General features: G+C 41.0%; 1 long non-coding RNA gene across 1 annotated transcript; it reads right to left on the reverse strand.

Moving 5' to 3' along the window:
* Nucleotides 1–357: 357 nt before the first annotated feature.
* LOC134298091 (uncharacterized) lies at nt 358–14,956 on the reverse strand. Its single transcript, XR_010005064.1, has 3 exons — nt 13,797–14,956; nt 8,262–8,322; nt 358–758 (listed from the first exon to the last, which is right to left on the reverse strand). It is a non-coding gene; the product is annotated as an uncharacterized LOC134298091 (long non-coding RNA).
* Nucleotides 14,957–16,722: the final 1,766 nt, after the last annotated feature.

Below are 16,722 nucleotides of genomic sequence, written 5' to 3' on the forward strand. Positions count from 1 at the left end.
AACATTTACACAGTTATTTAGATTCCCATTAATTAGCAGAAACAAGAATTCAGACCTGATATATTTTCCAGAAATAAACCAGGTGCTATCCAATATTGTATTGTAAAACCATTCCAAACATTACTAACAGTATATCTTAATGGTTGGAAATTTTACTTTCTTCTTGGGAACAACTCCCAAAATCCTCAAGCCCTTACCTTTAGAAAATGTAGTCCAAAGCTACTCATTCTGTGACTGCAAAATTGGCCTTAAAGTGCAGTATGAAAGTGTCTGTGTGCGCGTGTGTGTATGGACACACACAAACCTGTACACAATCCTTTTCAATACCTGCTGCAGTCATTGGAAAATAAATAAATACTTCAGTGGATCCCAGCAGGATCCCAGCGGCTACAAGATAAATCCATAGAATTAATCATTTTATGAATGTTTGCTATCAAACAAGAGATCAAGATGAGCATTGTTGTAACATATGGAAGGAAACCAAACCACAACAAAGAGTTGTGTAACATCTTGGAGACTGGCACATTTATTATAGCACAAGATTTCATAGACTACAGTTTACTTAATCAGACACATAAAGCATTGTCTTCAGTTGGAGGCATATACTCCATAGGAGTGCAAAAGGAATAAAGAAAGAAACAGTGTCCTTAAATATAGAGAAGGAAACTTTCATCTAACACATCAGTCCTGTTGAATAGTAATGGGACCACAGCTCCAAGTGCTTTGCACTAATTCATCTCATCTCTCCTTTCAAAGTTCTGGAAAATAATGTGAAGGAAAAGCAACTTTGAAAAAAACAAAGAAATAGCCATCTGAAATATTAGCTTGTGGAATCACTATACACTAAAATACTCAATAAGATCTCAATCTCAGCTCTTTATAGGAAATGGTGCAGGGGTATTATGAAATTATCGTAATTGTTTTTTTCTGTTGGAACAAAAAAGAAACATGTTGACATTTAAAAGCTTGTTTTTCATCCTAATGGAATTCTAAAATTGAGACAAACCCTTAAATATCTTCAGGGCAATTGCAGAAAACAATTTAAGATTGGTTAAAGAACGTGGACATGGATATGAGGAATGAGTTTTTCTAAAAGTGAAATTAAAATCCACTGCAAGAGGTGAAATTAAGTACGAAGCACATTAAGTATTTTTCCTTATATGAGGAAGTCTAGCTAACAGTAAGATATAACCGTTATTTTTATATTCAGTAGAACTTCAATAACCATTTTTATATTCATTATAGTTTTAGTAAGGCATTGAATAATGATGGTTCATGAAGGAAATATTTAATTCAGTTATGACTGGTAGCCAGGAATGGAAATAGTCTTCCTCGTTTGTTATCTACATCAAGACCACATCAAATTGTAATGTCCCCTGTATTGTATAGAATCATAGAATCATAGAATAGTAGAGTTGGAAGAGACCACATGGGCCATCTAGTCCAACCCCCTGCTAAGAAGCAGGAAATCGCATTCAAAGCACCCCTGACAGATGGCCATCCAGCCTCTGCACTAAGTAATCCTGCCTCATGACATGCAGAAAAAAATCCCTGCAGGCAGTAGAGCCTTCATGTAGGATTCCACATTACATGCAACATTTGCATCCATAAACCTAAACACTGTTGATAACTTAGACAAGAACAACCCACTGAATTGTTGAGATTTGCCTGCAAGTTAACTCATCATTCAATATTTGGGAAAGTGAATCTCTCTTAGTTCAAGCAAAGCAGAATGATTCCAGCTATCATCATCATCATAAGGAGCCCCCGATAGTGCTGTGGGTTAAATCCTTGTGCCAGCAGGACTGATAACTTGAAGGTTGGGTTGCTGACCTGAAGGTTGCTGGTTCAAATCCAACCTGGGGAGAGTGCAGATAAGCTCCCTCTATCAGCTCCAGCTCCATGCGGTAACATGAGAGAAGCCTCCCACAAGGATGATAAAAGCATCAAAACATCTGGGCATCCCCTGGGCAATGTCCTTGCAGACAGCCAATTCTCTCACACCAGAAGCAACGCAGTTTCTCAAGTCACTCCTGACACGAAGAAAAAAAAATCATCATCATAGGCAATGATTGTGGCTGAGTATGATTGTCTTCCAGAAGTAGAGTCTTGGCAATGGGTCTGTAAATGAGGCCTCTTCTGGACAGTGCCAAAACCCACACCGAAGCAGATTTAATTAACCCGCATGAGTGCGGGTTTCTGTCTCCACCTACCCACCCACACCCGGGCTTTCCCAGGCTGAGGGGGTGGCTACATGACATCCTGATTAAACTGGGGCCATGAAGCCATCCCAAGGCCCCCTATTTCCCCCTAAAAGTTACTTGAAAGGTACCTGGCCACCATAAAGGTTCTCCTTGCGTCCTCCTGGCACGAGGAAGTGATGCCTGAGGAGACAGGAGAGGTGAAAGTCCCTCCCTCCCCCCCTCCCATCTCTTCGCCCATCATTTCCTCACACCAAAAAGACACAAGGATAACATTTTTGGCAACCAGGTAACTTTTAGGGGCTAAATTTCGGGCTTGGAAGGAGAGGTGGGTGCCATCCCACTCCTTTGGGTTTTTCAAAGCTCAAAGAAGTGTGATGGCTGTGGAGACTCATCCCCAGGGCATCCTAGTAGTGAATTGCCTCCCTTTCAGGAAGGCCTGGATCCAATGGGGTATCTAATTAATTCAGAACAAACTAAGGAAACCTTGGTTTGTTCCAAATTAATTTGTTTTTAACAGAGGCATTGTTTGACACCTCCGGTAGAAACTGAGACAGGTCCCACTTTTTGGGCCTGTCTGGATGGGCCCTGACTATAGAGATCTATTCTGGATTGGCATGGTCTATCACAATGAGGACATTCATTTCCAGATGGAAGGGTTTACTTGACCCTCTCCTTTTAGCACATTTCCTTTCTCCTTCTATTCATGCCTCTTCAAAGTCCAGAGAACCGTTGGTAACAGCTGGCCTCCAGTTACAAAACTTGGCCCCAAGGCTTCCCAGTTCTTAGTGTTTATATCACATTTTTAAAGATTATCTTTAAGCCCATCTTTAAGTCTCTTTTGCTGTCCACCAACATTCCATTTTCCGTTTTTAAGCTGATAGTAAAGTATCTCATTCTCAAATGCATTTGGACAATGTGGCTGGCTTAACTTGTGAATGCCAATGGAATCTGTTCTGGGCTTTGAAGCAGGTATCCAAGTTGTTGAGCCCATTTCATGCTGTTCCTGGCAAGTTCTATCTTCACTAGAGAAAATCCACTGAATTGAGCCTGCTGATTCAGTAGGTGAGGCTAGCCATTTTGGAAGCTGCTAAGTGGTGTAATTTACATTGCTTGTGGGTCTTAAAACCCTCCGAAGTGTTTGGGTGCCTTTCAGTGTTGAGGAGAAGTGTTCATTCTGTCTATATAGGATATTAATTATAAATGAATTTGCTGCCCATGTGAAGCCCTTGCCACATTTCCTTTAATGCAGGATTTGGCCCAGCAGGCATAACTTATGTGATGTGATATCACATGTGCAAGTATTGAATGCAGCCCCACTTACTGCTCAAGTGTTGAGAAAATATATGATTGAAATATCTGAATAGGATTCCCATAAGCACACACTGGGTGAGCAATATTTCTGTTTTGAAGAAACTGCCTTTACCTTCTGGGAGGGGGAAAATAATATCCTCAGACTATTGGAGATTTGCTTTAGAATGTCTTTCCTTCTCCCAAACATTTTTTAAATGGTAGGTAGAATTTTCTAGATGGACTTAAAAAAGAAAATACAGTCCAAATGTACCATAATAATTGGATCATAAGATTCAGAGCAGCAAAATGAAACAGGTTGAGAACAGAGAAATAGGAGACCTACAAAAAGGATGTTGAATGAAGGTGAGGAATCAGGGAGGAAATACATACACTACAAAAATCATCCATAAAAAATAAGCATCTGAAGGATTCTGCTCCACACTCCATCTCCCCTCCACCATTACATTATTGTCATTCTCCATTCAGCTGAATTATATGGCGATTAAAATTTACAGGCCTTTTATGCACCAACAGCCATATTTTCGAAGCCATTTGGAACATCTCTGTCTGTCTCTCTGAGGATTTATGACACACTCAGTGGTTTGTCTGCATCTGAGTAATGAAATTTGGGGATAGAGAAAAGAGGGCACTTTATCCCTGATCCAAACAGTGGAGGAAGGAAGAGAATCAACTTGTCTAATATGCAAACCTCCACCATCAGCGCTTCTAATTTATAGGGCATTCTGGAAGAGCTGTTCACTTGCAGATAAGTCCTCAAAGAAGCAAATACTAGAGGTCAGGAATGCTGCATTTTTCATCGTTTTGGCAGAGCTTTAACCGTGATTCATTTGCTCACTCCATTTTTATGTGGGACAGAATAAAATATTTATTCTACATAAAACTCTGCCCTTGTAAAGCAATCAATGCTGGAAATTACAAACAAAACAAAAGGATAGTAAAAATCCCTAGTAAAGCCCATTAACAAGCCTACAACTTATTCAAAAGGAGTCAGAGCTTTGTCAAATCTTGATGCAGACCTTGGAAAAGTTATGTTCAGACTAGAGCTTCAAGAATCTCCCAACCAACATGGGCTGGGGGAATCGGGTCGTTTTAATCCAAACGAATAACCTTTTCAAGGTCTGACTTCAAGAGATCTCAGATTCCCAAAGGTATCTTTCAGCAGTCATCTTACTGCAGAACACTGTGGCATGAGCCTAACAGTAAACAAATTAGAATCTCAAGTTGAGCTTGACAATTCACCTATCCCAATAGGACAGAGATCTCTGTCAGACTTTTCATTCCAGGTTCTCATTTCCCCACTGTTAAATGAACAAATATATATAAACTGGAACATATCCAGAGAAGGGCAACCAAAATGATAAAAGGTCTGGAAACCATGCTCTGTGAGAAGCATCTTGGGGAGCTGGGTATGTTTAGTTTGGAAGGAAAGCTGAGAAGGGATGTGACTGTGTTTACATATTTGAAAAGATGTCATGTTGAGCAGCGGGCAGGCTTGTTTTCTACTGCTCCAGATATTAGGATATAATACAGTAGACTCAAACTGCAGGAAGAGAGATTCGATCTAAACATTAGGTAGAACTTTCTGATGGTAAGAACTGTTCAAATGCAGAACATGCTGGCCCGGAGTGTGTGGAATCTACTTTTCTGGAGATTTTTAAGCAGAGGCTGGATGGTCATATGCTATGTATATTTCTGCATGGCAAGAAATTGAATGAGATGGCCCTTGGGATCTATTCTCATGCTATGATAATATAAATCTATATACACTTCTTTCTTTCCCTCCCTCCCATCTCCTTATGCAGCTGTGGATCCTGAAGGGCTCCCTCGCCCACTTTCAGGCTGCTCCAGACAACCACAGTGCACCACTGTGTCCAATATTTGGGATAACCAAGGTAATGTCGCCTTTTGGGGCTGTTGGCAGGGTTGGGAGGTCTGAAGCAGCATTTTTAAGCATCACAATTACAGTTTAAATTGTTTCTTTTTGGGGAAAAATGTTTTTTTTCTGAAAAAATGTATAAAAGGTGCAAATAAGGGTGTGTAGAGTTAGTTGATGATCACAACCTTTCAAAAAGATCCCATGTTATCCATAGACCACACAATTCCCACTCCTACCAAAAACTCACAGTGTTATTCTGTAATGGGCAATGTACATTTTTTGTTCTCTGTAAATAAATAAATAACTATGGGAGATCTCCGAGGTCTCTAAATCCACTGAAGTTCATAGATTGATAGGAAGAAACATCACACTAGGAATGGAAATCATTATAACATGCAAAAACAAGAAATCTGTCTTGAAAGAGTTGCCCACATTTGAAAATAAGGATTTTGCCAATGGAACAGAATGCTGCAACTGTGTTGCTGAGTTATTCTAGTTGCTATCTTGTTGCATGGGCTTTTTGAAAAATTAGAAGCACTGTATCAGTTCTTTACATCTTTTTGACTGATTTGGAAGCCCTATTGTTCTTGCTGAATGTGTGTGTATGTGTGTGTGACTGTTTCTTGGCCAGTTGTCTTGCCACATCAGGATGTGTCGAGACAACATCTCTCGCCAAGAATGGGAAATTTTGCAAATATCCTTCACACCCTGTACTCTGCACAGATTAGATTATCATAGTCCCGAGTGCTTATAAAACATTTTGAGTGTTCAAGGCACTTCACATACATTATTTGTAAAGTACTGTACATCGTTTTTGTGTGCCTCATACTAAAGTCGCTGTTGCTATTTTTATTTGCTTAAAGGATGACTTCAGAATGGCTTTCAGGCATGTTTTTCAAGGTAATTTACAAAATTCATGAACCGTCAGCCATTTGCACAATTAAAATTCAAGCAACAACTTGATAATTAATTAGAACCAAATAGAGAGGATAAAATTTTACAAAATAAGTAGTCAAGAAGATACTTAAACAATTTACTTTTAGACCCTCTATAAAAAAAAACCTATTTATCCTTCTATCTCTATCTCTTCACATATATAGGCAGTTCCCAGGTTACAAACAAGATAGGCTCTGTGGGTTTGTTCTTAAGTTTGTTTGTGAGTCGGAACAGGTACATTTTTTAAGTGGAACTTCACATATGAAGCTTTGGATAGCATAGGGAAGGGTTAACAACCCTGTCGAGTTTGTTTTGCTGTCTGTAACACTCTTCAGAAGATTTCACCTCACTTTATCGCTGCAATAATTGGATTTTTAAACATTTGGCTTGTTGTGGAAACAAGGATAGGTGATAAAGCTTCAGTGGAGACACCATTCCCCCATGATAACACTTTCAGGAGTGAATTTCCCTTCCGAGGGGTAGATTTCTCTCAATCCTGTTCCCTCTCACCCAGAGTGAGAGGTCACACAGTGGTCAGGTTGTTCACAAAGGCCGCATGGAGGTCTACGTTGCAGAATATATATGTAGAGCAAGTTTAGGGTTTAGGGTTGTTGTTCACTTCAGCCAACATGAGTGAGTGGTTTATGAAGAATCCCTTCCTCCTTTTCTTTTTCACCAAAAAGAAAATTTCCAGTCAATACAAAGAATAGCTGGCATGTAAAAGCAGGAAACAGGAGATACCCTTCTCTCAAAATGGAACCAACCCAGTTAGTGGGGATCCATGGGAGATTATTCTCCAGCTTTACCCATACCATATTGCAGCCCATTATTTGAGAGAAGGGTTTAAGGTTCAATTTCAGAATATCCAATACCTTTAGATGTAAAAAAAATGTGTCCAGGTGTTGGATTGGAGGGTGATTATGGACATTCATAACAAGCAGAGGGTTTGGCTACTTTCCCCAACACTCACAAATAATCTTTGAGTAGCCTGAGCTCTGCAGCTAACAGCATGTATTTATCTCAGGGAAGCAATATGTTGTTACTGTAGATGACTGGATGGGGAGCAACCTAGCAATTGGGTTGCCCTCTGTTGTTTCACTCAAAGAAAGATGAGGACAAGTCAAGAAATGACATATATCTCCATACTGATCCCATTATGCTTCCTTTTCTTACTTTTTCCAGGTTCAACGCAACCTGGTCTCATTATTCATGGTTGGTCAGCAATGCAGTTCCATGTCAAAGCAGGAAAAAGTGTCTTTGCTAGCATCCAATGAAAAGAGACCAAGTATTGTTTTGTCAGATACTGAAACACTTTGTTACTGAGCAGGAATGGGGAGTGGACAGAGTTAAGAGGATTTTTAAGAACCTTCCACCACTTTCCACATGTTCTTTATGTGGCAAACTTGATCCATCCTAACATCCAGGACCGTGTGATTGTTGCTGGTCATGTTGGGGCCAGAAAGGAATTTTTGACCTTTTACCTGCTCATTTTTTCCCCTTCTATGCTGTGTGTGGAGAACTTTGATAAACAGCTGAAGATTGATTATTTAAATAGGCAGCTGGCAGAAAAAAGGAGTTAAGATGAACACCCATCCAGTGAAAGAGAGGACTCGAACTACAACTTTCGTTCCTGAACCTGGGGAGTGGGTTAGGGAAGGAGACTAATCTTGTGGGATGCTTTGCCCACACTTTAAGTATTGGAATAAGAGCAGAGGGGGACCCTCAGGTTTGCTTTCCAGTAGATGGTTGGATAAAGAGAGCAACTCAGTTATTGGGTTGCCCTCAAGGCTCAGGTAGTTTTCCCAGAAGAAGGCTGAAGATGAAAACAAGGTTTGATTATTGCTTCAGCTGATACTGCACTAGTTTGCTCCACACTCTTTCCAAGTTCAATTCATTTTTAAATATATTTTAAAATTAAGTAAAGTGGCCCTTACGCAATCCAGTCTTCTTTGTCTTGTCTCAATATTCCCTGATTGGTCAGCAAGTAATAGTTTTCTGCAGAGAGTAAAACATGTTATGCTGAGATGCAACCAAAAACTCTTGTTGTCTGGCTAGGAAAGTTGTATCTGTTGAAACTCGCTCTGTCATGTCATAACCACAGCTATTTAAATTCACAAGAGTGTCATTAAAGAGTTGGCAAATTCAGTAAACTCTGCAGAAGTCCCCCGAAACTATAGGCATGGTTGCTTTTTGATTAAGCCACAGGATCCCATAGTGAACATCAAGAATTTGTAGCAAATAGATTTAACAAGTTCCAACAATGATGACAATAATGGCCCATTAGTATAAAACAGTCTAATGGGTGTTCTATACTCTATGCTCTAAGGAATTCAGTATATTTCCTTAAATGCTCTATATTGCCATTTCTGTCCAGTATAATCTGAATTCCCAGTCATAGAGAGATTCTCTGAAAGTATGTTGAATCTGCACAAACAATCTGAGAATGCATCTACACTGTAGAATTAATGCAGTTTGACACCACTAACTGCCATGTTTCAATGCTATAGAGTCATGGGAATTCTAGTTTCACAAGGTCTTTAGCCTTTTCTGCCAAAGAGACTGCTGCTTCACCAAACTACAACTCCCAGAATTCCATGTCAAACGGTGCACCATGCAAATGGTGTCAAACTACATTGATTCTACAGTGTGGATGCACCCTTAATCCCTAATAAATATGATCTCATTTTCCCCCGTCACCATGCTGCATTACCTCTTTGGAGGGACAGAAAGAATTATTTGCCAACATACTGCGCCTATTGGGAAGAATAGAGGCAGACACAAGCTTTTTTTCTTCCTAATGGGACTTTCAGTCCAGAACTCCTGTCATGAAATTCATTCCATTGGGTTTCAGTTATGCCAGTTATATCATATTTGTTTTCTTGTATTAGTTCAAATTCTTCTTGTTTATTTATCCTGTTTGGTACATTAGAGACACCAGAGACCATGGGCCATCCCCACTAGCTGCTTATTGAAGTTTCTCCCTTCTCTCTGTTGAGTCCTTGTACCTTTTGCCCCATTTTTTCTATAATAGTTGAAGCATTATTTCCTGATAAACACCTGCCTACAAGAATACAGTCTCCCTCCCCTCTGGTGACTCAGTTTAAAGCCCAGAGCAAGCACTGTTACACTTCTTGCTATTCTGCATCACCACTGCTACTGGAGAGAGCTTCATATTGATTTTGTAGCTCCAAACTCACAAAATGATTCCTAGTCTTTCTACTTTTATGTGTCATTTCTTCCATTGTGTGCTGAGAGTTTGAGAAGTGACTTCCTTCTCAGAGACATCACAGTGTGTTCCTCCTGCAAGATATTCCTGCTCTACTAAGTCCAAGGCATCCTACCTGCACCTCAAGCAGCTGGAACTTCTCTCCTAAGAGGGCAACCAACTTGCACTTGCTGCATGTATAGCATCCATATCCCCAGGCAAGAGCACAAACATATCACAGTTGTGGAAGGAGCTCTCTCATCATCCATTTTAAGGAATATTAAGAAGTGAATAAGGGCCCCTGGTGGCACAGTGTGTTAAAGCGCTGAGCTGCTGAACTTGCGGACCAAAAGGTGCCAGGTTCAAATCCCAGGAGCGGAATGAGCGCCCGCTGTTTAGCCCCAGCTCCTGCCAACCTAGCAGTTCGAAAACATGCAAATGTGAGTAGATCAATAGGTACCGCTCCGGCGGGAAGGTAACAGCGCTCCATGCAGTCATGCCGGCCACATGACCTTGGAGGTGTCTACAGACAATGCCGGCTCTTCGGCTTAGAAATGGAGATGAGCACCAACCCCCAGAGTTGGTCACGACTGGACTTAATGTCAGGGGAAAGTAGTGAATAGATCAGAAATCTGGTCCTCCTCCTCAAATTTCCCTGCTAAACACTCCTGCCGACCTCACCTGTTGGTCTCGCTCTTGCACATCAAGTTCCTGGAACTGGTGCTGTAGCACTATATAGAGAGTTAGTTCCTTCCCCAGCCAAGCTTGTTCTATGCAGATGTCCCTCCTTCCTGAGACTGGTTGCCCGGGCAGATGACCTTAGGCTATGCAAATCCTAACAAGTGTGACAAGCAAGCCTCCACTCAGTTCACACAAACAAACAGCATTCTTCCAACTACACTACAACCATAGCTCTACAAACTTTCCCAAATGATTATCTGAGACAGGAGAGATTTGCCCCAAGAGGCTCAAGCTCACTTTATACCATAATTGCCTCCTTCACTATGAACCCACGTGGGCCTTAAGATCTTCCGGGGAGGCTCTTCTCTCACTCCCATCTCCGTCCCAAACGCAGTTGGTGGGGACAAGGAAAAGGGCCTTCTTAATGGTGGCCCCTCGACTCTGGAGCTCTCTCCCCAAGGAGATCAGCCTGGCACCATCGTGGTCCACCTTCTGTAAAGATTTTTAAAAGTGGATGTTCCGGTGCACATTTGAGTGAATAGCCCTGCCAGTTAGGCAGCTTTTTTACAATTTTTCATTGCACTTTATCTCTACCCCATACCTTTTTAGATTTCCAGTGTCTTGATGAGATCATTCCTCTTGCCCCTATACTTGATCATCCCTGTACTTTCCACGAATCCTACGTAGAGTCCTACACTAGTCACCCTCTGTATATGCTGTACTTGTCACCAGGTTTTTAAGTAATTGTTGTGTTTTATGCTGTTTTTATATTTATTTTGTTTATATTCCACCTGAACATCAGGAAGAACTTCCTCACTGTGAGGGCTGTTCGGCAGTGGAACTCTCTCCCCCGGGCCGTGGTGGAGGCTCCTTCTTTGGATGCTTTTAAGCAGAGGCTGGATGGCCATCTGTCGGGGGTGCTTTGAATGCAATTTCCTGCTTCTTAGCAGGGGGTTGGACTGGATGGCCCATGAGGTCTCTTCCAACTCTACTATTCTATGATTCTATGATTCTATGATATTGTTTTAATTCATGTACTGCGTTTTAACCTATGTTACTGTTGAGCTCATCCCCATGTGAGCCTCCCCGAGTCCCTTCGGGGAGATGGTAGGGGGATACATGAATAAAGATGATGATGATGATGATGATGATGATGATGATGATGATGATGATTCTATCTCTTCCACCACACCCATCCAACCCCCCTTGCTTGCCTCTCCTATTTGCCTCACTCCTGTATGCCTCTATACACAAGAAAGCAATGCTGTTACCAGTCACAAAATAGCAAAGTCCAATCAAAACTTGATATCTGTGGTACAAAAGATCAGTGAAGAATCAGGAACATAATTTATAACATGTCCTAAGCTTTCGAAAGCGAAGCGTCTGGGATATTGTGATAATCATCATGGTATGCAAATAGGCACAGAAGAAGAATAAAATCCAGTCACCTTATTTCTGTAGCACAAGAAAAATCTTGAAAAACCTGCAGAGTCACTAAATTGGCAGGACCCCTCTGTTGGCTGGATTTAATAGATACATTTGATTAAAATAATGAATACTGTTCCTTTGCAGCAGCTAAGATTGACAGATTATTTGTTGGCTTATCTAATTGCCAAGAAACAACTGCAACTTGGGGAGCAAGTGATACTGCCTGAGGAGCTCACCCTGTATTCTATGTACTGTAAGAAGATAGCATCAACCATTGTTCAGATCATCCCATTGCAATAATTAGCCAACACAATACAAATTAGAATGCATGTATATTGCATTCCCTCATGGAAGAAGCCTAAAAGAAGTTTGCCTCCTGTTACAAAAACAACAACATAGGTATTGTAGAAACAGTGTCATTTTTCTTTCTAGGGTAGATCTGGTGCAGTGGAGTAACAAATCCGGTCCAGATTTTACCACCACTTATTCCCACACCTTTCTCAGAATACGCCCAGAATTCTGCTGGTGCTGAAAGATTAGGGTCAACAATAGGAAAGTTCATATGCAACTTAGAGGGGTTCTTCACTGTCATATAATACAATTCCAAACCAGTATATAAAATACTGGTTTGGATGTGCATTGTGTCTATATAGGGTTGTTATTAACCATCTTGGAGGTGGGACAGCAGTTCCATAGCCCAGAATGGGGTAGGATTCCACCCCACCTCCAGCACCCCTTACCTTGATCTGCCAGCCCACCATCTCCTTGTTTCCCCATATGACTGAGCAAAGCATCTTGGGAAGGTCAAGCCCTCTCTCCAGCAAATCAAGGTAAATGCCTGTTTCTGTCTTGGGGAGAGGTTGGGGTCTTGGGGAGTAGGGGAGCAGGGAAGACAGCCACCCCACCACCCTAGACTGACTGAGTCTGAGTAGCGTGCAATGGCTGTGGGGACACAATCCTGGATCACACACAGAAATCCCGGATGGCTGTCCCCACTCCCCCAACAGCAGCAGTTTATCCCAGATTAAATCACATCAGCCTGGGTGCATTGAGTGGACACACAGGCTAATGCGACTCTATGCTGCATTATTTGGCTATAGGCAAATAATGGCTACATTTGGCTATGTAGAAGCACCCTTAAAATACTTATAGCACTAATAAAATCAATAAAATCAAACATGACTTCCCTTCCTGTAGGACAGCAGATCCACTGACTGCCCTGCTTCCCTTCATAGGCTGTGCCAAATGAGCAGAAATCCATTGTACACTACATCATTTCTGATATGCTTATGTTACAAGTATCTAATTTGAACATGGACTTATTTTTGCATATTCATTTCTGCTGGGCATTCTCCAATGATTATATATTATTATTATTATTTCCATGATATCCCCCCAACTCTGCTGGTGCTGCTTATCCAAACAATCATCTCAACGAAGTCTGCTGACACCACTATTACTCTCACTATTACTCCCACATCCATACAGAATATATTCCTGGACTTACTCTGGGTATGTGAAATTGCAGGTAATAGTCACCTGCAATTGAATTTAATTATTGCCAGTGGTAGCATACCATAGAATTATGCTGGAGGACCTAGAAAATGCCTAGAGATTACATTTTGGGGGGACATGGTTACATTAAATTGCAGTTACTAGTCCTGTGGACATTGGGGGAGAAGGGAGGTGTCATACTGTACTACAAATCAACAGTATTTTTTGTTTTAATTTTTAAAATAGACACATTAATGATTCCCTTAATGAACTGATGCCCCCTTCCATGAATTAAAATATATTTGTACATATTTTAGACATTTGTACCAAAGCCAGAATTTTAACTAGATTCCTGCCCTTTTCTACCCAATTATCCCTTCATGAAATGTTTCCAGAATCACAAAAAATTGCTTGCTGTCATCTCCCATGACATTATAATTAATACTGATTGTAGGTCAGCATAGCCATGTGTCCTATGCTGACCTTCAGGTATCTGATTGCAAAACTTGGAAACATTCCTTCCACGTGCAGCAAGGCTGACACTCTTGTTGGCTCCTAGGCATTCTTATATATTTCAAAAGTAAAGGAACTTTCTTCAGTCGCGGGCTAATTAGGATTAAGCTACTTGCACACAAGTTCAGTTTAGCCAATAACATCTCACCAGTTCTAATCATCCAATGAGATTCAGGAGGCACGTTTCTGGTTATACCCGGCCCAAACTCTTGTGATGTTTTCATTCTCTACAAAGATGTGAAATCTATTCTAGCTGGGATTAACAACTATGCTGTCAAACAAATCCTAGAAGACATGTTGCTATTGCCAGATGTCGGTATCCTAAATTTAGACCATCCCAGAGGGGTTGTAGACTGAAGCAGCTGCAAACAAGAACAACAACCCTGAGGCCTTGCTAACAGCAGAAATCCACCCCAACTTTCTATCATCCATGTATCTTCCACCAAAAAAAGATGTCTACCAGACAGAACCAGAACTTTAATAACCTTCCAGAACGCACCTCCCCCACAAATAACATGGCCAATAGCCATGCTGGAAGAAATATTCTGAATGTATTAATCCAAAAAGGTAACTTTTCCAAGCTCTTGCATAGAATGATGGGAATTAAAAGTGCCTCCTTCTCCTGGTCTTGTTGCCCTATCCCAAGTGTAGGAACGATGCCACCTTCCAGATGTTGCTCTTCAAATCCTAGCAGTTTTAGCTACAATAGTGAATGATGAAAAATGCTAAGAGTTTCAATCCAGCAACATCAAAAGGACTGCCTGGTTCCCATCTGTCCTCATTCTTTCTCTTTACGATCGGAGGAAATTGTGTTTGCTCCACATACATAAGTAAACCATACTGGATTGACAACTTTTCTTGTGACTTTTCTCTACACACCACAATGCTAAGTGTGATTAAAAATCATCCTCATTGCCATCATATAATTATTTCATACGCTTTTCTTTATTTCCCAACACAAAAGATTTCATCTCTGGGAACTTGGTAAGCAGACATCTCTTCTATTCATCTTACAGAAGTTGCATTTATCAAACTGTTCCCTTGCACCTTATGAAATCGAATTTCTACTTATTGCTCAAGGGATGGGAGACATCGATCATGTCATATTTCACTTATAAACTAAGTGGTTGAGTTTTAAGTTGTTGCTCAAGTTGTAGCAAGAGGTTTTGTCCAGTGCATAGCAATTAAAATTGGTAATTGCTCCAGCCCTGTTCTTCCCCACTTCATTTCACACTGAGCTGGCTGAAATGAGCTCCCTGTAAGTATCCTCTTATCAAACACTAAGCTTCCTGTAAGTGTCCTCTTATCAAACACTAAGGAAACCTACAGTCCTCTTCAAATATAAGCACAGGGTACAAATCATCTGGCCTTTTCTTCCTCAAAGAGGACTTCCTCCGTCTACTGAGCTTCTGGATGTTTGAATTATAACTCCCATCAGCTCCAGCCACCATAGCCAATAGTCAGGTATACAGCAATACACAACACTGAGAAAGAGGCTGCCTTAGATTCCAGTGAGAGAATTAGCAAGATTTGGTTGCATGTCCCAGAGACACACACAGAAACAGAGAGAGAGAGAAATGCATGTGCTCGTTTTGGCTTTTTTAAAAACAAAAAAAATGGAAATGGAGGATTCTATTTATTGACATGCTTTTAATGTTGCATTTTTCATAACTTTCTTCATGTAGTATTGATATATTATGCATTCATAATATATGCTTGAGAAAAGCTTACAATCAGCCCTCCACATTTGCTGGTTTAACTTTTGCAGTTTGTAAATTTGGGTACTGTTCCATTACCCAGATGGAGGTCACTAGGGGGTACTAAAGAGAGAAGGATTATCCATTTTACGGGGGCGGGGGAGTAGAAGGAGGAAAACCATTTTCCCCATTTTCTCTGGTTATTCCCCCTCCCCTCTTAGCAGGTCATAAACGAGGGTTGTTTCCACGACCGGGACATGAGGGTGGGGAAAATAACAGGAAAACAAAGGGAGATGTTTTTCCTCCTTCAACCCACCCTCCACCCCCATAAAATGGACTATCCTTCTCTCTCTAGCACCCCTAGTGGCCTCCTCCCAGATAATGGAACAGTACATTTGATTAATATGTTCTAAGAATTTCTAGGTACTTCAGCATGGTTTAGAAGTTGGCCATATAATTTCACATTTGTAGATCCTCTAGCATGATTCCATGGTCAATTTGTGGAAGATGGGGAGAAATATAGTTGAGGAGGGAAATAAGAGTTGGAGGTGCAAACAGTGGGGTGTAAAAAGTCAGGGCAGGAGGCAAGGAAAGCTTCAAAGAAAGAGACAGAACAATAACTGCAAAGTAAAAAGGGGAGGTATTTTGAAGGAAGAATATGAGGCAATAAAGAGAGAGAGAAAGGCAAGAGAAGGCAAATGATACAATGAAAGGTCAGACTTTCGGTGGCTCAATGGCGATCGGCATGACACCCTGAGAAACCTCTCAGAGGTTCCAGCGTTGCAAAGTGCACCTACAAGCATTGAGCATTTGGCTGTATGCCCTGCCTACCAGGTCTATGAGCATCAAGTAATCGATGGTTTGTAGGCCCTGCTTGCGAGACCTACAGCCGAGCGCTGAGCATTGAACGCTTGATGCTCGTAGGCTCGGCAGGTTCATAGGCCCGTCATTGTGAAGTGAAAGAATCCAAGGAATGTATACAACCACTTTATTGTGAAAAGCATCAATCTGCAAGAGAATGTAGCTTTCAAAGAGGAATGGGGCAAATATTTTTACCTTTATTGATTTTGCTCTCTTCTTGTTAGGCCTCAAAATCATTTGCTCTTAAGCAAAAATCTTCCTTGTATCAGCACTAGGAAACTTTCCTTCACTTAACAAGGCAGTCTCAAGGAAGAAATGCTAATGCTGGATGCTGTAATAAGATTCTCTGGATCCAATTTGAAAAAGAACTGAAAGACATGTTTGAAAAAAACACCAAAGAATGTTAAAAATACTTTCCATTTCTTCACAGATGAAGTCTTGAAAGACTTAATAAGCAGCTCTCTTTGGACCAACCACACTTTTTCACATACTTGTTAATCCTGAACAAGAGAAGGA

Source organism: Anolis carolinensis, chromosome 3 (genome assembly GCF_035594765.1).
Source record: "Anolis carolinensis isolate JA03-04 chromosome 3, rAnoCar3.1.pri, whole genome shotgun sequence".
Lineage (NCBI taxonomy): Eukaryota > Metazoa > Chordata > Lepidosauria > Squamata > Dactyloidae > Anolis > Anolis carolinensis.